Below are 14637 nucleotides of genomic sequence, written 5' to 3' on the forward strand. Positions count from 1 at the left end.
TGATATGGAAAGACTTATGGTTGAGATGAGTCCCCACACAGCAGCGCACTTTGTGACTGCTGTGTGCCGTTATTAACTTTTGTGCTGGCGGACGATTAGACATTGTCGGATTTAACAGTTAATTGTCAAGCTACAAAGTTCTTAAATTTGACAAAACTTGCAGTTACAAGAGCAAATGTTCCTCTCAAACAAAAAATTTGCGCTTAGCAGCAAGTTCTAATTCCATAGAAATTGAAAGTTTTGAAGGAGGAGCTTGCTGTCATTTAACAAGAAAGAGCAGGCACATAATACGTGAATAATGCTTTCCTTATTCTGTTGGTACAGTCTGCAGGTTCCTGATGGCAGGCTGTTGGCCCATTCTGGCAGGAGGTAATATGAAGGAAAACCCCGAATCTTATTTGTAGGAGTTTTATTTTGTAGCATTACTTAAAAGGATCTGTCAAGAAGGCCTGGGGCATCAGCATTTTGTAAGACTTAATTGAAAGCCCACACTGAAAACACTGATTTAAGCCTGGCAAAGAAGTCATACATATGGGCCAGAAGGCACAGACGGCAAGGATCCTTATCCAGGTGGCATTAAAAATGGCCTGCACATCCATACTCGGCAATCTCCTAAATACCATGCACAAACACATCTCGGTAAGTAGAGCTTAACCTAATGAACTATTTTCTGCGGACATTTCCCATCAATGGAAGGTTACATTATATTATCTATTTCACAATTATTTTGCTATGAGTATCTGTGAAGGGCACTATCACCCATGAGGGTTTCCTGTTGGTGAGCATGTGTGTGTGCCTAGACCTACATAGGGAAGACACTTTTAAAAAACTGGGATTGCTTGATGAATGATATTAAAAATAGCTTTTCTTGATGCTCAATGTTAATGTTTAAATATTATTTATAATGTGCTGCTCACTAATCATAGCTAATAAAGTTTAGTCCACCCGCTGCATTGACCCTTGAGGAACCTTCACATCATAGCTTCTAATCCTTAGAGGTGCTGGTAATACCTTTAACCATTTAGTTCATTTGTATTAGGTAACAACAAGGCTTATTTTCAAAATAACCAATCGATAATGTATGTGTCTTTTGATCAGCCTCTACACACAAATCACCAGGAAGCCTGGTGGCCAGCCAACTACACTGGCCTTATTCAATTTATGAAATTGAATGTGTTGAGGCTTGAAGGAATTTCTCAGGAGTTGTTGAAACCTCTGTATGTTTTCCTACATGTCCTCAAAGGAAAACGGGATGCATTTAAAAGATAATAATTTTTCAATAGTAGGCAGCGATCCATGGGACCATTTCCAGCTTTTAAAAAATGTTTAACCAACATTCATAATGAGGACTGGGTCCCTTTCGGACCCCTCTCGATTTGCAAATGGGTTACCACCAACTCAGAATTGGCGGTAAAGAACAAATGTTTTGCAACCGCATTTCTGTTGCAAAACATTCACACATACCACTGCAAGTCGGTATAAGGAAAGGGCACCTTAAATACGCCCCTCCCTAATATCGAATTGCAAACCCTATTTGCAATTTAGTAATAGATTACCGAATCACAAATAGGGGTCGGTACATGGTACAATCTATTTGTTAACTTGCATACTGCACGATTCTGTGATTCAGGCCATTTGCAACCGAAAATTTGCTAGGTGCAACTCATCATGGCACAGCGGTAGCATTGCGGTTTTGGGCAATCAGACAATCATGCATGCACACAGCAAGATGCGCTGTTTTTCTTTCCTGCCCGGGGTGGATTTGTCGCCTGCCTACCCCACCAAGCTGGGAGAAGGCCAGGTTCACCAGCTGCATTAATACACACCAGGGGAATCTGCTACAGGCGATTGCAGTCTCTCCTTGGGGCAGGACAAAGGGAGCGGATCCCCCTTAGACAGCCCCAGACATGCCTTGGAGAGCCACAGGGGGACTGACATTCAAGGGACCCTCAAACAGGAGTAGCACCAGGAGGAACACAGTGCTATAATGTGCTTTCAAAGTGTTAATGATCTATGGGTCATGCAATTCACAATAATTCTCACAGCTAGCTGGTTCCTTCATTGAGAGTCCCAATTTTCATCCACTGGCAGACGGAGAAAAGGTGGGAGGAAGACAACACTGTCTACTCACTGCTCTTACAGCAAGACAGTCCAGCACCCCATTCGGCTTCCCCGTTGGCATTCAGCCTCAACAATTTAAAGAGTATTTCCACGGGCTTGGTCGGTAACCCCATTCTCCTGCCTCAGGAGGTGGGTAAGCGAGCAGCTACCATGTCTAAAGACCCTCCCAGACATAGCCACACAAGTCTACAAACCCCAGCCCTGCCACACAGGACTGATCCACCAGGTTTGTGTCAATGAGGGAGGGTTGCCCTACCTGCACATCAGTTGACTGCTACATACCAGGGCTGATGTGCGCCAGGGCTCAACCCAGGGCTCGATGCCCTTAAGTTTCATCGTTGCAATTATACTCCCCTCTGAAACCCAAAGACTGTATTTTCCTAGAAGCTGCTCAGTGATTCACTGGAATAATGCTGCCTGATCGCTATTCAGCATTGCTTGTGGTCAGAACTATGACAGTACCTGATCACCTTTGAACCTTCAGCTCTTGATTAATGAAAACAGTCTTAGAAAATGCTGTTGCTTTGGTTCAAATTACGCTGTTCAAAGAAATTCATCACTACTGGTACAATATGAATGCCACTGGTTGTCCCTCCTAATCATGGCCCCATTTCCAAAAACCAACAAAATAGTATGAGAGTCCTATTATATTTTTCAAGTGACTTGGCTGCTTTGAACACCCTCCTTTTTCACAGGACAGCCCTTACCTCTCATCACCCCATGATGGAGGCTGCCATCTCAATCCCAAAATCTAACTACAAGCTTTTTTACTGCTACAACCTAAATGTATGCATTTTGAGGTGGAATTAACAAGGCTGCTGACACCAGACTTACCCTTCAATGAATCCTCACTAAAGGATTTAGGGGCACATGCATCATTCTAAATACTGGTTGCAAAGGGGCAGCTGGCAACCATTATTTTTGCATTTGGGATGCATCAACCCAAATGCAAAATCGCAATTTAAGTAATCGCAAATTTTGCTAAATGCAATTAGGGAATCGCAAATTGCGATTCCCTAAATGCAATGCATGATGCAATTTTAAATTGCGATTTCACAATTAGGAAACGCAAATTACTATGAATTTGATGGTACTTTGCGAAAACTTTGAAAAATGCACAAAAGTGCTTTTTTCAAAGTTCCATGTGTGTGCGCAACAGTTGGTAACATGCCAATTTCAGGGGTGCATCAGGGTGTCCTTTTGGAACCCTTGCACCCTTGAAATTGCATGCACAAACTGTGAGTACCTATTTGGTACTTGCAAATTGGGCCTGCAATTCCCATTAATTCCTATGGGCCTCTAGGCCCATATGAATGAATGGGAAGCTATTCCTTAATCGCAATTTGCGAGTCGCAATTCAGGAATGTGTAGGACTCACATTTGTTTTGCTAATCCTACATGCATAAGGATTTGGAATTCCTAAATTGTGATTCCTTATAAATCGCAATTTAGGAATCGCAATTCCTTACTTTAATGCATGTGGCCCTTAATGTGTACTTATTCCAATTACAGGGCTTCAAAATACACCTGTATTGTCATTTTCCTTCACTACATACAATTCAGGAGTGGGTAATTTTCACACCTATTTCCTTAATTGGATGTGGGTGCTGATTCTTAAACCAACTGTCTGGAATTGACCCCTGATTGCATGTTACCCATGGTCACAATGGTAGGCACAGAAAGTGCCATTGAACGTTAATATGGCGAACATCCGAATGTATCATCACAATCATGTCGTGTGATGGGTCTGAGGGCATCTAGAATCATCAAAGTGGCAAAGCAGGCGCAGATTGGTCTTTGTTTTTAAATACATGTGCTTGTGGGCATCTATTAGCTCTGCAAAATCCGCAGATATCCAAGTAACCGAAGGAGCGATCAAAGAAACCATAAATGATTTACTTAGCCATTCGTCATTTTACTGCACCGCCATTGTGGACTTAGCTTAATCTTAAGTGCAGAGGAGTGACACAGTGATCAGAGCGGCTTACTCCTGAGTGCGGGCTAACAGTTCGATCGCTGGCAGCAGCTCAGCTCAGCATCATGTGACTCAATACCTCAATTCATCTCCACAACAGCCCCCAGCACCTGGATACCCTGATGGGTGATAAGTTGCACTTTTCAAATATGGGTTTTAGATTTAGATTTTATCTCTCAGACAAGCATGTTGGCTGTGTGTACTTCAATATGTATGGATTAATCTTTGAGACAATTATATTCTAGTGGAAGAATCAACCAGGTAGCCGCATCTGCTGGACAGGAGGAGTAGCTTCGTATACCTTAGGATCCTGCTGCAGGAGCCCCTGTCTGCTTGCAGGAGGCTGGGGCTTACAGGGTAGTCCCATGTGATGGGGCGAGGCAGACCGAGGTGCAGCCTAAGCAAAACTCAGGGTTGCTGGTCTTGGTCTCAGGATTGCTGGTCTCGAAATATGGGACACTCCATGAAATGGTTATTCTGAGCTGCTACAGAAGTGCACTGGATGGACAAAACAATGGTCTGATGCACGGACCGCCAGGTGGCATCTGTGACTAGTACTACTCAACCCTTTCCACCCTGGCCAGAAATCTGGGGGGCATAAGCTGCCAGGTTTCTTGGCCTTCGCTTTGCTCAGTGGCATCCATTAAAATACAGACCCATGAGTCAGACAGTCAAGGTGGAGCCAAAGCTCTTGCTTGCAACAACATCAACGGTTAGCCAAGCAGTCAATCCCTAAACAGACCAAGTGGGCCTAATTGATCAGATAATGATCCTAGGTAGACTTTCCCTGAGCAGCCTACCCTGCACAGGGATGTCAGCTCCCAGAACCGATTAGAGCTTCTTAACCCAGACAGACAGGGGGAGACCTCCATGGGCCTGCAGGACCCAGTCCTGGGCTCTAAGAGACAGGGCAGCCAGAGAACAGAGCCCAACCCACCTACAAAATGTCATCATAAATTTTGAATAGGCAATGATTTCGACCATACTTAAAATCTACCCACATACTTTAATTCCGGTGTGCTACTATCACTTTAACCACAGCATATTGAGACACTTGCAAAAGGCCACCCTGATCATAGAATATATAGCTAACCTACAATGTGCACAACAAATAAAAGAGAAAATAACTTTAGCATATGTCCCTGTAACAGAAGTCATTAAGTTTATGATTCGCCAATTGCTCTCCCTATCGCCCTGTTACCAACAACATAAAACAAAACTAGCTCCACTAATAGATTGTCTGAAGCCACAGATCCCATTCTTTTGTGGAACGTCTATCACAGCACCATGTCCCAAGATGCAAAAACAAATAACACAGTGGATGGCCAGCACAATTACTCGTAAGGAACACTTGGAAGAAGCCACCATACAATTCCTAGAAATATTTAAAAAATAGCAAAGCTACTAAAAGCTAAGAATGGAACAATCCTAATCAAACTCAAACCCAAATTCTCCAAGCAAGCTAAGCAAATGCATGAACTCCTAGCATTAAAAGTAAAACACTTTACTAACAGCTCATGCCTACTATAGCTGGACTCTGTATCAAGAACCCGACTTTAAAAACACAGTAAAGGATAACACAATTTAGTCTTGCTATAGTGCAAACACTCATGTTTTATTACTTTTTATTTCTAAATATGTTTAAAACTAAATTAAAATACTAATCAGAATAAAAAAATGAATAAAATTCAGATTGATAATATATGATGCAATATAACAAATATTATTTCAACTAAACAGCATTTTATATGTAACTCTAGAGGTTAAAGGGATGTTATAGTCAGGTGAAAATGTCAGTTAAAATATACTGTTTTAAAGTAACAAAACCATTTAAATGAACAAGTTATAGTTATCTCGTGCCTTCGACATGCACAGTAATGTCATCAATTATGTAATTTTAGATGTTGCAGTCAAGTTATCAATGATGTCAGAGTGATGTAATATGGGAGGTAATTAGTAATGCATGGCGAGGGCACGAATAATAGTTACTTTAGGGCATGACTTACAATTACATGAGATATCTTTTATTGGTGAATTTAGTGTTTTTCTTCACTTAAAAGATTTCACTGACATTTTTACCTAACTATACCATCCCTTTAACCTTTTTATTTTAGTGAATTTTCAACGTTTTTATTTTAATGCAAAGTCATTATATTATTACCATACCAAACTATAATGTCACTTTAACCTTTGTTCAGAGAATTTCTAGTTTTTTTTAAACATAAAGTAATACTTTATTACCATACATAACACCAATGCATGCTGTGCATGGTCTTTGGCCTTGTATGGCGTGGGGTTGATGACAGGCACAGCATCCAACCCCTCGTGGGCACGCAATCAATACTGCACACTTTCTCTGTGCCCAAACCTTGCTGGTGCCCAATACCCGGTTTCGCAAAAGCCATGTGCAGCATGGAGTTGGGTGCAGGGCAGGGTGCTGTAATCTTAATGTATGAATTTTGAGAAAGCATTGAATAATTGATTGAAGGAAGATGCATTATGGGGCATTGAGGCCCTTTTCATTGGCTATCTACATCATTAGTACTGACGTAGAAGATTCTACGCTTGGGGTCATGGAAACCAAGCCTCTTGCCGCCTTCTGATTGGCCACAGCCCCACCAATAGAAAGCATATTGGACATTTTAAAGGACCATATGCTGTGTTTGATCTAATAATGATTTACTGCATTAAAGAAGGCATCACGCCGAAACGGATTTGCATAAATAAATCATGTGAATAATCCCGAGAGTGCTCCCAAATGTTTGAGTTTTTGTGTAACAGAGACAAACGCACCTTTCGTCTATGGAAGCCCCACCATGTATTCGGCTGCCCGGGTGAAATTGTGGAGACATATATATATATATATATATATATATACATATACACACACACACACACCCACACACACACACACACACACACACACACCCACACACACACACTCAGACATATATAATAAACAAATATAAGTTGAAAAAAAATTACATTGCCTCCCAATAACATAATTAAATAAAATAAGATAACATAACACCTATGATTCGATTGCTGAAGTCCTGTTCAGAGAAGGGAGGATCTATAAAATACAATCCTTAAAAATATCAGTAAAAAAGAGTCAAAAATTGTAGAATTAAATACATCATTTAATATGAGTCCAATAATAAAAGGAATCCATTCAACCCCCCCAAAAAGTTACAAAATTGTGCTCCAGAAAAACAAACAAATTAAGGAAAAAGTAAACAATAGTTTTGGCTAAAAAATAACCATCTATTTTTCTTCTAGAAATAAAATAAAATATAATGCATCCAAGTAAAAATTAGAGTCTGGTTAACGAAAATCAAACTAAACACACAGAACACATAATTACAATCCAATTAAACATTACATTTCACAATAACAACTACAACAATAGTGTAAACTAACATACACCACATTAAAGAAATACTAAAATAATATCCAAATACAAAGATTAGCTTCACTAAGTCAAAATAGTTGTACTTGAATCAGAGACCAGTAACAGGAAACTGTTACCACAAACTCTACCAACATTTTGACAGACATTGATTTGTATTGAACAAACACTTTGGGGGTCATTATGATAGCGGGAGGATCACAACCGTCCGTATGGTGGTGGCGATCCACCCGCCAAAATCTACAGCCCGCATAACTTTTCCCCCTGCCACATTACGATGGCGGGGGGGACCCCGGCGGACGGGAAGACCATCTGCCAGTTTTCCACCGATAGGTAATCCGCCCGATTGCCGGGTGTAAAAGCCCAGGAATATGGTGGTGGAGCCTTGCAGGCACCGCTATCCATATTATCATCATGGCGGTGAATTGCCTTTCCATGGCGGAGACTCCGGTTTTGTCTTTGGGGGACTGTTGCGGGCCCCCAGGGTGTTCGGGGGTGGAGGTGCACATGGGGGCACCTATGGTACACCCCTGTATTTGCATGCACAAGGTGGCAGGCACCGCGAGGTGCCTGTCACGTTGTGCATTCAAATGCACAATATGTATTTTACAAATTGCGGCGGGTGCTGCTTGCAGCACCACCCGCTGCAGTGCCAGTCTGGTGGGTGCATCCTAATGCAACTTGCGGGACCGCCGCGACAATGGCGGGCGGTCCCGTTTCCCGATATGGTGGCGGGCGGACAAAGTCCCCCTGCCATCGTAATAGGCCCCTTTGTCTTAATTTTTCTTAATGTTTACTGTCATAATGAGAAAAAGAATGAGGTGGCTAGGACACACCATCAGAAAAGTCTAACAATCCATCACAAGAACAGCTCTCCACTGGAGCCCACCAGTCAAATGGTATGGAGGCGGGCCAAAGAACACATGGAGGTGAATTGTGGTAACAGAAATGAAGATCCTAACTACATCTGAGGGTACCGTACAGAGAGAAGTTGAGTTCCATGCTGATAAGCATGCTGGGCTCAGGGTCAGCTAGTACCAACAGAACCCTTCTAACACTGAGATTTTCTGAAATAGAAGACCGAGGGGAATCCCGGTCAGCGTTGTTTGTGCGGCTTCCAGCACACTTTCTTACACAGAATGCAAATCTCAAGGCATGAGTCAAAAAAGGTAATTTTTTTGCCATGTTTTTGTAACAGAAATGTCAGGCACATCCAACCAAAGTCTTACCATCTTATGGTCCCACACTTGTACTGATAGAAATGCTGCCACCCATTTGTGGGTGGATCTAGCACATATCATTGAATTGGACCAAAATGGTAATCAAGACCTCATTGATACCCCATTGACTTCACATGGGTTACATTTTGACTGATTGTTGTTGCAGGTGCTAGGCCTAGCCTCACAAGTGGGAGTACCATGTTAATTAATAAAAGTATGGAAATGCTGGGTGGTAGGATTTATGTGGATCCCCACAGATTATGGAACGTTCCCCCACAGAAACTTGGGGAAATGCATGGTTTTGGCAAAATTTTGAGGTTTGCAGGGACATTTTTAGTAAGAAAACATAGTTAAATCTATTTAAGTCACACAACTCTGAACTCTTCTAGAATAGGTGTTTACTTTTTAGAAATGTCTTGATTTAGTAGGTTTCCTTGAGTGGCAGCGGCCACATCGCTAAAATAGGTAAATTTTCATGGTGAAAACTGGATGTCTCCACATTATGTTTATGTGCCAGTTGTAACATGTACGATACGTCTGTCCCACACAAGTGGGGATTCATTTTGATTTCAAGGAGAATGGGAACACTGGATGGTTGGACATTTGTGATTCCTCAGCAATTCTGGAAATTTCCCTCAGAAATTAGGGGAAATAAGTAATTTTGGCCAGTTTCAGGTTTTCAAAGCATTCTAGGTAGAAAAATGTAAAGGGATCCATGCAAGTGACTAACCCTGGGCAGACAACTACGCTTCGCTCGCGAAGTTTGCGTAGTTTGGGCTACTTCGCGCTATGTGAATTGCACGTAGCACAGTGCAAAATCGCGTAGCGTACAGTAGTTGTCATATTTTGCTCACTCGCCGTCCTCAATATCAACTTGGCGACCACGAGCAAGAAAAATTACATCCCGGCGAAACTTTTTCCTCGTTCGCGATCACCAACATCAAGTTGCCGATCGCGAGCGTGGAAAATAAACCTCCCGGCGGGATTCTCAACGCGGGGAGGTCAGGTTTCTCATTGCGAGTGGTCGCATATGCTTGCGACCGCTCGCGATGAGAAACTACCAGTCCGCGTTGAGAAAGCTGCCGCTCGAGTAAAAATCTAATTGAGCGGCAGAAAACAACAGCTCGCACTGTGCAAGATGCCGATTTCAATGATTGCACAGTGTGGACAAGTATCCGGCACTGTACAATCATCGCAAACAGTGCACTACGCAGTTCGTGTAGTGCTACGCGTATCTCGTGAAGTGCACTTCGCGTAGCTACACGTAGCGCTATTACGTGAACTACGCCCAGGGTTAAGTGACACCATCCTGGACTCCCCTGGGCATCTAGTTTTCCAGAAATGTCGGGGTTTAATAGGTGTGGATCCCAGCCCACCCCAAAAGCTGCAGCTACATCCATTGCCAAAATGGGTCAATTTACATGGTGAGAACTTGATGTCTCCATGTTAGGTTTTGGGCCTTTTCCAACCATGGCCAGAGACCCACTTACACATACATGATATCATTTTCACCAGAAGAAGAGCCTGAACACAGAATAGTAGAACATTTATTATTATCAACTGATTTTCTCTCCATCTTTGCCTTCCAAATGTAAGCTATTGTGCAAGAAAGGGCACGTTTTTCAAAATGCCCTCTGAATCATATGATAGTGTGGGGAACTCTAAATAACCACTATTTCTATACTTAAACATTGAAGAAACACAATTTTCACACCAATTTTTTATTCATTCCATTTTACAATGAGAATTAATGTGTAGTTGATAAAAAACATAATATAATTATAAGTTGCAGCTCACTTGTTGCCTCTGTGTAGTGTGTTTTTTTGGGAAGCCATTGAACTGTAGCTTTCTCCAGCCAGAATCATGTGATGGATGTAATAATATATTACGTTAGTAACTTAGTCATTGGGGCAAAAAGTGATAGACAAATACATTGTCATCTTGTTGGGATGTAAAAGTCCTCTGCATGGTAAGAGACATGTGCCCCTGCCCTGAGTGCAGAACTGTACTGTTGTCTGGATCCCACATGCTGTTTTTTGTCATAGGTGAACACGGATCATGCATGTGCACCATGACAGAGGCCCACCTCATGAACTGCGGTCTAGTTGGACCAGGAAGGGTGCCCTTAGCGCTCCCCTCATAGTGGTGGAAAGCTACCTCTTTTACCAAGACTTAAGCAGCAGAGGCGCTGTGGTGGCAGCATAATGTGTATTAATCAGTAGTAGTGAACAAGACCTTTTTACCCTGTGTCACAGGAGTGAGGCCTACAGGCCCACTCACCTTTTTAAAAGTTCCACTGCTGTTTGCCTAATTCACCCCTGGTCTACATTATGTGGATGTGGAAATGCGTGTGTCATGGAACATGTAGTTAGTTCATGTGTGCTCGCACAAAATACTCTACAAATGGGGTGAAGTGTGGTACAGTGTGCACATGGTACATGTTGGTATGCTGGCAGTGTGTGTTCTTAAAATAACACACTCTGTTATAGTACAGAAAGGCTGCAGTGCTCAACAGCATGTGCAGACTGAACGTGTTTGCTGCATATAGTTTTGTATTTGGCGGCATGACCTCTTGGTGGGTGGCCCCGGGTGTCAGAGAGAGGGCCTCCCTGTACATCAATGCTAGGTCAGTGTGACTGGAATTCTGAGTAACCCGGTGGCGACCCTGTATGCCAACGAAGGGCTTCCAGAGAGACCAAGTGTTCGAGCCATCGCCTGGGACTGAGAAACTGCTGCTGTAACCGAGACAGGTCTGGCTTGCTACTGTGAACTGCCCAAGGATCAAAGGACATTGCGAAAGACCCATCATGGCAAGGAGATTAATAGCTTTACCTTGTGATCACCAGAGCAGGAAGAACCCCAATTGCTAGAACTAGTTGATAGCATGGCTTGGAGCAGAGAGCCTGCACCTGCCGGGTGCTGCCGCTTTTGAGCGCACACAGCTCAACTTTGTCGATCTAGAGCAGGACTTGACTGCACAACTCAATGGTACAATACCGCCGGAGAGGGAAAGGCATGAACTGGGTCTTTGGGAACCCAGGCAACAGAATGCCATCAGTACTGCAACCCTGTAGACTCTTGTGACTGAGCTTCCAAAAGGAGTCACGGAGGGAACTCTTGAGTATGACTTAATAGTTTCCATTCCTTGTGCGTGGTCAGCAGTGAATAGGAAATAACTTCAAACACATTGAACTAACGGTAGTAGGAGAGGGATTGGCTTGACAACTACTAGAGCCAAGATCTCAAGGAGAATTGTGTTATTGCTTTTGAATGTCGTTTACCATTTCTTTTGTAGGAAAGAAATACTTCTTTTTACATGAACACAAGTATTTGACTGGTCATTGATTTATTGTTCACACTGCTTGAAAGTTGAGTTATGAGTTATGTTCATGCTTCCCCCAGAAGTGGCATTTATTTCTCATCTGATGCTACCTAACTGAGAGGCAGGAACAGAAGGGGTGCTTGGCCCAGTTGGGCAGGATCCATAGTGGGTCGGGCCTTGGGAAGTAGGGAGAATAAGGACTCTGCCACCATGGGAGGGTCCAGTAACTCTTGCTTGAAAGGGTTTCTGACACACCTATTTCTTTTTCTATATCAATTTCTTTTTCGAAAAAACCATACGCGATCTACACATAGACTTGCTTGCTGAATTTGGAATTTTTTTAGTTTCCATAAATGTATAGCTTTCTGGCATTACATCTTTTTACACCATAAACAGCAAGAAGTAAAACCCCAAAAAATTGAAAAATCAGCTACCATTAAGAAAGAAGCTAAACCTATGGTTCAAATGTAGTTTTGCAACAGTTCCTGATAGCTGGCAAGGCAATGATCTTAGACCAGCAAACTGTTTGTGAATGGTGATTTTAGAAATAAATCATGTGCTTTCTTGCACATCCTTTTTTCCAATTCTTCAAAAAAATCCACAACCCCTGAGTATCTTTAGAATCCCCAGCATGTAGGAAAAAAGGAAGCAAAATGGCATTATACCATTCGGAAAAATGTTATGAAGGCTAATGCTTGAAGTGCCTCAAAACATCAACAACAAAAAGGTTCAGCATTGGGGATCGCCTCACCAGTTAAGGGGATAAACATCAATAAATAATCCTAAGGCTCAACTAAAAGATAAACAAGCATAAAACAGAAATCAGTGCAATACAAGATCTGTGGAAATAACCTAAAATGTCAAAACATGGATCCTAACCTATAAAAGCAATTACAAATCATTGAACAATAAAAAAGAAAACTACACAACTCCTACTGGATCACAGCAGTCAAATACTCTTACAAGAAATACATAGGTACATCACAGATTTATGTAACCATGAATGAAACACCACCAACATTGTTCAATTCTTTACTATTTGTAATACAACAGCTGACCATATGACAAGACACCCAACAAGCCACTGACAGAGAGCAAAATTGACATGTTGACTACCACAACCAGGCATCAGACCCTCAAGTCTTTCACTCATCCTCTAAATCCCAGTTTAATAAATAGGTTGAAAACAACATGCCAGCTGGTTCCATATCAGGTTTCTGTAATCTTTTATGGCATACCTCAACATGTTTTACATTAAAATCTATCATCCCAAAAAGCAAATAAACAAAAGATGCACCATATATTAACCAATGTTCAATGGTCCATTCTTACTAATTTCATTGAAAGAGGCGCCTTTTCCCAGATCTCCAATTTCCTGGAAGAAAAGGACCTACTCTCAAATCTTTAAATTGTTTCCAAACAAGTGGTAATACTGAATCTTTCTTGATTTCCATCTGAGATGGCTTGACGGCAACTCAGTTTTGATGGAGCAGAGATGTTTTCTTTCATCTATTTATGACAAGTTTTACACAGAAATGATTTGTGTCACTTATTACATGATAAAGACAAAAATATGTGTTAGGCTCCAGGTATCAGGAAACACATCAATGATGTTCTGATCTAGATACTGCATTGTAAAAGCATGCAGAATGTGGGAAGTAGTTTTCTGATAACACAATAAAGTTAATACGTTGACGGGAAATCTGACAGTTCCTGATAGCTGGCAAGGCAATGATCTTAGACCAGCAAACTGTTTGTGAATGGTGATTTTAGAAATAAATCATGTGCTTTCTTGCACATCCTTTTTTCCAATTCTTCAAAAAAATCCACAACCCCTGAGTATCTTTAGAATCCCCAGCATGTAGGAAAAAAGGAAGCAAAATGGCATTATACCATTTGGAAAAATGTTATGAAGGCTAATGCTTGAAGTGCCTCAAAACATCAACAACAAAAAGGTTCAGCATTGGGGATCGCCTCACCAGTTAAGGGGATAAACATCAATAAATAATCCTAAGGCTCAACTAAAAGATAAAAAAGCATAAAACAGAAATCAGTGCAATACAAAATCTGTGGAAATAACCTAAAATGTCAAAACATGGATCCTAACCTATAAAAGCAATTACAAATCATTGAACAATAAAAAAGAAAACTACACAACTCCTACTGGATCACAGCAGTCAAATACTCTTACAAGAAATACATAGGTACATCACAGATTTATGTAACCATGAATGAAACACCACCAACATTGTTCAATTCTTTACTATTTGTAATATAACAGCTGACCATATGACAAGACACCCAACAAGCCACTGACAGAGAGCAAAATTGACATGTTGACTACCACAACCAGGCATCAGACCCTCAAGTCTTTCACTCATCCTCTAAATCCCAGTTTAATAAATAGGTTGAAAACAACATGCCAGCTGGTTCCATATCAGGTTTCTGTAATCTTTTATGGCATACCTCAACATGTTTTACATTAAAACCTATCATCCCAAAAAGCAAATAAACAAAAGATGCACCATATATTAACCAATGTTCAATGGTCCATTCTTACTAATTGCATTGAAAGAGGCGCCTTTTCCCA

The 14637-nt window shown here is 41.6% G+C and overlaps 1 pseudogene; it reads right to left on the reverse strand.

Moving 5' to 3' along the window:
* Positions 1–1943: 1943 nt before the first annotated feature.
* Positions 1944–2096, reverse strand: LOC146865713 (5.8S ribosomal RNA; annotated as a pseudogene).
* Positions 2097–14637: the final 12541 nt, after the last annotated feature.

This window comes from Triturus cristatus, chromosome 2_1, assembly GCF_964204655.1.
Source record: "Triturus cristatus chromosome 2_1, aTriCri1.1, whole genome shotgun sequence".
Lineage (NCBI taxonomy): Eukaryota > Metazoa > Chordata > Amphibia > Caudata > Salamandridae > Triturus > Triturus cristatus.